At 34.2% G+C, this 6555-nt stretch overlaps 1 long non-coding RNA gene across 1 annotated transcript; it reads right to left on the reverse strand.

The window, feature by feature from the left end:
- Window positions 1–3230: 3230 nt before the first annotated feature.
- On the reverse strand, window positions 3231–5508 carry LOC128547120 (uncharacterized). Its single transcript, XR_008366325.1, has 3 exons — window positions 5305–5508; window positions 4937–5047; window positions 3231–3305 (listed from the first exon to the last, which is right to left on the reverse strand). It is a non-coding gene; the product is annotated as an uncharacterized LOC128547120 (long non-coding RNA).
- Between the last annotated feature and the right edge of the window lie 1047 nt (window positions 5509–6555).

Here is a 6555-nt window from a genome sequence, read left to right on the forward strand (position 1 = left end):
GTTTACCGTCCTCGCCACTTCATTCATATGTTACATAAATATTTTCAAGTGTATTAGGTCCAAAAGAATGAGTCTCAATACAACATCCATGTCGTCAACAGCTCACTTTTTTCGCAGCTATCGTTCAACTGCTTCAGTTTTTCTTTACCTTATTATTATATCTATTTCAACTTTAGCTTATGGAGCTCTCATACTTCTAGTTCAACTTGGTCATTTACGGCAAATAAGTCTGAGACTGTTTTTGACAGAATGTGTGTCAATAATCAACTGTATTTTGGATCCATTTCTATATGTATTATGGTTCAAAGAATGTAGGCTGCAACTTCTAACTCTTCTAGCTGTGTTTCTGAAAAGATATCAGGACAAAGCTCGAAGAATGAGAATTGAAAATTATGATATTGTTACAATAAACATGAAAGATAGACAGTCAGCGTAACAAATGTGCAGAATAAGACTGGAAAGAATGTAAGCTGAAATTTCTGTAAAGACTTCCATTAAAGTCTTTTTGTTAATATATAATCAAAAATAAGGCTCAAATTTGTATCTATATACCTATTTTTGTTTTATTTTAATCAGTACAGTAAAACATCAATTGCTTGAGGACGCAAGAGAATGAGTAAAATGTTCCGAATTCCTAAAGTTTTAAACGATCCCAAAAGAGAGAATATAATATATTTTGCCAGATAGCCTTTGAGTTCTAGCCATTGTAAAATATATCTAGCTTTTCGGTCATGAAGAATTGAGAATTGAAGAAAATCAACATACGATTATCTTAACATCGTTTTCATTTCTTTGAAAATGTTAGTAAGACCATTTCTTAAATGCAAACTCATTGAGCCCGCCCGCTTAGCTCAGTAGGTAAGAGCATTGGTCTACGGATCTCGGGGTCGTGAGTTCGATCCTCGGGCGGGGCGTATGTTCTCCGTGACTATTTGATAAACGATATTGTGTCTGAAATCATTAGTCCTCCACCTCTGATTCATGTGGGGAAGTTGGCAGTTACTTGCGGAGAACAGGTTTGTACTGGTACAGAATCCAGGAACACTGGTTAGGTTAACTGCTCGCAGTTATATGACTGAAATACTGTTGGAAAACGGCGTAAAACTCAAAACAAACAAACAAAGCAAACTCATTGGTTACCATTACATGCAAACCCGTTGGTTACATGTACCAGACTTTTTATGCGGAATGATGAAAAAAATGTTCGGTGTTCCAAATGCTGGCTGCCGGAAGTGAACATACAGGATTTCTTAAATAACTTACAGCAGGTAAGTTCAATGTAAATGAGAGATACTATTAAAATAGTAACGAAAGATATAAAATGCAAATTGGTTAATCTTTATAGCGTTCTGGCGTTTTTGAGTTTTTAATTCCGCATGAAGGTATTGGTTGGACACTAGGCATAGCCATAATTATGTAATAACATCCAAGGAAAATGATAGCAGACAGGAATGAGTATGTTCGTAAGAGGTACAGAAAGTTCAACACCTCTTATATTGTTTCTATCATTCTTCGGTCATAAATGTCTTATTCTCGATTGTTTTAGGTAAAAAATCAAAATGTTCAAATGCTCATCATTGAATTCAAGATACGGCAGCATGTTTTCTTTTTTTAACAACTGTGAAATTTCAGTGATGAATCAGTTTCTCCTTGTAGGCGTCTTTTGTGATCTTTTGATCTTTAACGTATGCAAATAACTATTGGTACTTATATAGAGTCCTCTTTTTGAGATTTAATGGGTTTGATAGACGTTGTTAATATAGTTTTGACGTTCTGATGCGCCGATAATCCAAACCCTGGTTTCGTCACATTGGGAAGCTAGTCTGTCGTTTTAGCTTATTGGGGTTTTTCAAGCGTGCCAACACGCAAGAACGAAACAGTAAAATTCAGCGACCATATACAGGCAATCGTTTTTATGACTTATTTTAATTTTGTTCATTGACAGTAATTAGGTGCATCAAAGTACATATTATACTTATTATTTTAAATTAATTAGGCCACACCAAATTGAAAAGTTGTTCATCGGACTTTTTTCTGAAAACAAAATGAGGCGGCGAGAGAAAAAATAATTAAACTTTTATTTTTGGTTGTTTTTTTGAGAAAATCAGGAGGGAGCGAAGAGCGTAGAAATATATTTGTCTTGATTTGGCTCTCGATGGACTAATAAAATCCTTAAAATAGAATGTAAAGCCATTTTGCATTAAAAATAATTCACCAGGGATTGAGAAAATTTGACCTGCAGATGCACAACAAAGCAAACTCAAGAAAAAAGTAATAACATTGGCATACAATACAGTGTATTAATAAAATAATTGTATGTTTTTGAAAATGCTGTCAGAAAATATGTAATATACAACAATGTGTAATCTTAAACCATAATCATGACATAGATATTTCACTGGAATATTTACTTCTATGAAAATATAACATTTTTCGATAGACTTTCCGAAGTTTATGATAAAGTCAAAAACATGTATCTCTGTTACTATTAAAGCTTTTAACTTGAAACTTAAAACAGTTATTTCCTATAAAAGTGAGAACACTAAGAGAAACAATCCCCATAACTCTGATTCAATTTTGACAGAGTTATGCCCCTTTTTAACTTAGAATATTTTGTTTCATATTTTACATTACAGCTTCTTTTTTGTTGCGGGCCTACTATGCAAATGCGTGGCTCTGTGGCTGCGTTTGTGGTGCTCTGTGCTTCCGAGAAATCTACCCTTACCTGTTATCTTATATAGCGTCCAATAGGTCTATTACTTTCAAAACTTTTAACTATTACGCCCCTTTTACTTGCAAAGCTCTAATTCAAAGTCCAGCACATAGAAAAGTCGAACATTCTGTCTTACAGACAGCATCTTCAATTATCTTGTTCTAACTTTAATACTTTCTTAACGAATTAAATTGGTTGAAACAAAGTCTCAATTGAGGTCTGACATGGAGATTAACGTGCATTATCATTATTCTACTCCAGGATTGGAAAATTTGAAAATCTTAACTGGTTTGAACACGACTTATAATGTAAATTCCTTACCCCACCCAATATCGTATACAAATGCTGATCATTTGGACAGGAAAAATAGAAAACAGAAAAGTGTCATGCATCAATACGTAATTACCCTTACCAAAACAATGTAGATTGATATTATCAAATAAATTAGTATGTTTTTCATCCAACTTTCAATGAAATAAACCCGATATTGTAGCAACTCAATTTGGTAGTAGATGGCGGTTTTTTCTAGTACTTCGGACTTCGAGCGATGTGGCCAAGTCAGACGTCTTCCGATATCTTACGAGATGCAGACCTGAAAATAAAAAGATACCGGTTTACATCTTACTTGAAGAAGAAATAAAATACATAGTAAACTTCATACAAAGCATAGATTTTTAAATCCACAAGCCACCTGAAAGACAATTTCAGCCCGCGAAAATATATGACATTTCAGCCCAAATTAGCCATATCTCCAACTGGCCTTAAAATGTAAGGAGAAATGATAGAGCCAAATGGCCACTTGCATTCTGTACTCAGTTTCAAGTATTACTTGCAGAGCTGGACAAAAATACCTGTCAACCGATTACTTTTTTCACTATTTTCAACTGTGTGAGGCCTATATGACATTTGACAGTTCACGAGACGCTCAATGCTGATAGTGGTATATATGCATTTCAAGCAGTTATATGAAAATGATGCCATCAAGCTTACATTCGCATCTGCCAGAATTTCTGCAACATACCATTCTTAAACTTGTTAATCACAAACTCACATCAACAAATTTTCAAACATCAAAACAGCCTTCACTTCAAGGTTTTATCTTTAATGACAGATTTTGACCCTGGTCAATTCGAATCTGTGGCTGGAAACTACCAACTGCTACCTTAAGGACCAAGACATGCATCTCCATGGACTGTCTGGCACCTGATTCTAAGAAAATGATTTATGACAAATAAAATCTTACCGATATTTAAACAATGCTTTGTTCTTCTTGCAAATTGCACATGTCCAAACAATGTCTACAATATTGTGGATTTGGCCCCATTTTACACACATATTTCTTACTGCATCTATCTTTCTGACATTAAAAAAAGACTTACCTACTATTACATGATGGCCATAAATGTACTGTATTAGCATTGTACACAGCCCTGCATACTTGAGGAACAGAATTAAAAGCAGCACAGCTTACTTACCCAAGACTAACTGTACTTCAAGTCCGCAAGCTCAGGAAAAGCCGCCCCTGTTTACAAGTACTGTTTCATATTACCTTACATACAGTAAGTATAAAATAGCTTTAAATAAATATTTTACAATGCACTTTTGTTGTTGTTGTTGTTGTTGTTGTTGTTGTTGTTGTTGCCCAAACTTACCTATTTTAACGAATTCGAGCAATCTCCCAGTACATCTCCGAGAAACCATATCTTCTCTTAATTAAAAACAAATATCTGCAAATGTTACCTCACTCCAGGACCTTAAATGCACCCAAGATGTATCCACTCTCTACACTTTTCTTCTGTCGTCATGTCCTGACACCGATAAAGCCACAATAGAAATTTGTAAGAACTAAAATCATACCTGCCACTCGAGAAATATCTTCAAAAGAAATATCACCACAAAATCCAGTTCCGAGCCTTGTGAAACAGCCATGTATTTACAAAATGCCAAAAAGTTGCACCTATATTTCATTTAAATAGTCCTTCTTCCTTTAAATTTGATATAAACTACAAAAGAAATGTGTTTCCCGCTAGAAATTTTAAGAAAACCCTACACTACAAACAAAAATAAGATTTACTTACCCGGTAAAATCAGAGTTACCTCCCCTTAACTTCTACCATATCAAACAACATCTGTCTATGTTATGAATCCATTCAGCTCGGATTTTTAAATAACACATACTGGAGAGCTTGAACAACACAAAAGAAAGCATGAAATAGTACTTACAAAAATTGACAAATGTCTTTAAGGTAGCAGATGGCGGTTTTTTCTAGTACTTAGGACTTCAGAGCGATGTGGCCAAGTCAGACGTCTTCCGATATCTTACGAGATGCAGACCTGAAAATAAAAAGATACCGGTTTACATCTTACTTGAAGAAGAAATAAAATACATAGTAAACTTCATATAAAGCATAGATTTTTAAATCCACAAGCCACCTGAAAGACAATTTCAGCCCGCGAAAATACATGACATTTCAGCCCAAATTAGCCATCTCCAACTGGCCTTAAAATGTAAGGAGAAATGATAGAGCCAAATGGCCACTTGCATTCTGTACTCAGTTTCAAGTATTACTTGCAGAGCTGGACAAAAATACCTGTCAACCGATTACTTTTTTCACTATTTTCAACTGTGTGAGGCCTATATGACATTTGACAGTTCACGAGACGCTCAATGCTGATAGTGGTATATATGCATTTCAAGCAGTTATATGAAAATGATGCCATCAAGCTTACATTCGCATCTGCCAGAATTTCTGCAACATACCATTCTTAAACTTGTTAATCACAAACTCACATCAACAAATTTTCAAACATCAAAACAGCCTTCACTTCAAGGTTTTATCTTTAATGACAGATTTTGACCCTGGCCAATTCGAATCTGTGGCTGGAAACTACCAACTGCTACCTTTGGTAAACATTTGAAGTAAATGGCGTAACTGCATTAAGGGGAAATAACTTTAATGCAACTAAATATAAATATTATAACAGATTGTAGACGATGTGTGCGTAGTATGTATTTATTGTGATTAAATTCCATTTTGGAACAATCTGGGACTTGAATTTTAAGCATTTGTGAACTGTTACGTCCGTAAAAAGAAGCGCACAAACATTTTTGGATGATTTTTTTCAATGGTGCAAGCGCATGCCAAAAACAAACAAAAGTGTGTTTCTGAAAGTATACGAGCGGCAAATCCGATGAACAACTTTTTAATTTGGTGAGGCCTAATAAATATATTTAAACAGTTCTGTTACTTTCTGATGACTACTATATTGATACGAATACATGAATCGTGATTTCATTTACATGGAAGCTGAACACAGTCATTCTGTATTAACATGTTGTGTTATTACAAGTTGTGTATACGTATGTTTTATGTCGATAATTGATATCCTATTACGAATGTGTAACATAAAACCTTGACACAGTCTCTATTTGTAAGCTTAAAATATATAAAGTATGTTTAGTTCTGTTAATTGCTTATGAATGTATCATTCGCGTTGCATGTAAGCTTAAATGTATGTGTTAAAGGTTATGATTTCATCTTCTATATATTTTTAGAAATATGTAAACACAGCATGGTCTTTAATTCTTACTTTTGACGTATGAAACATGTGTTACGAATGCATGATTTGATTTACATTGAAGCTCAACATTGTCTCCTATTCTTACTTAAATGTATGAAATATGTGTTAAAAGTTAGTTTACTATCATGATTACCATTTGATTAAATTATGATTCCACTTACATGTACATTGTGATAACAAACGACCTAAACACTGTGACAACAAGAATATCTGGAATTTACTGCGTGTTTTTTTTCCTTGGTAGTTAGTCAAAACCTTGG

Source organism: Mercenaria mercenaria, chromosome 12 (assembly GCF_021730395.1).
Source record: "Mercenaria mercenaria strain notata chromosome 12, MADL_Memer_1, whole genome shotgun sequence".
In the NCBI taxonomy this organism is placed as follows: Eukaryota; Metazoa; Mollusca; class Bivalvia; order Venerida; family Veneridae; genus Mercenaria; species Mercenaria mercenaria.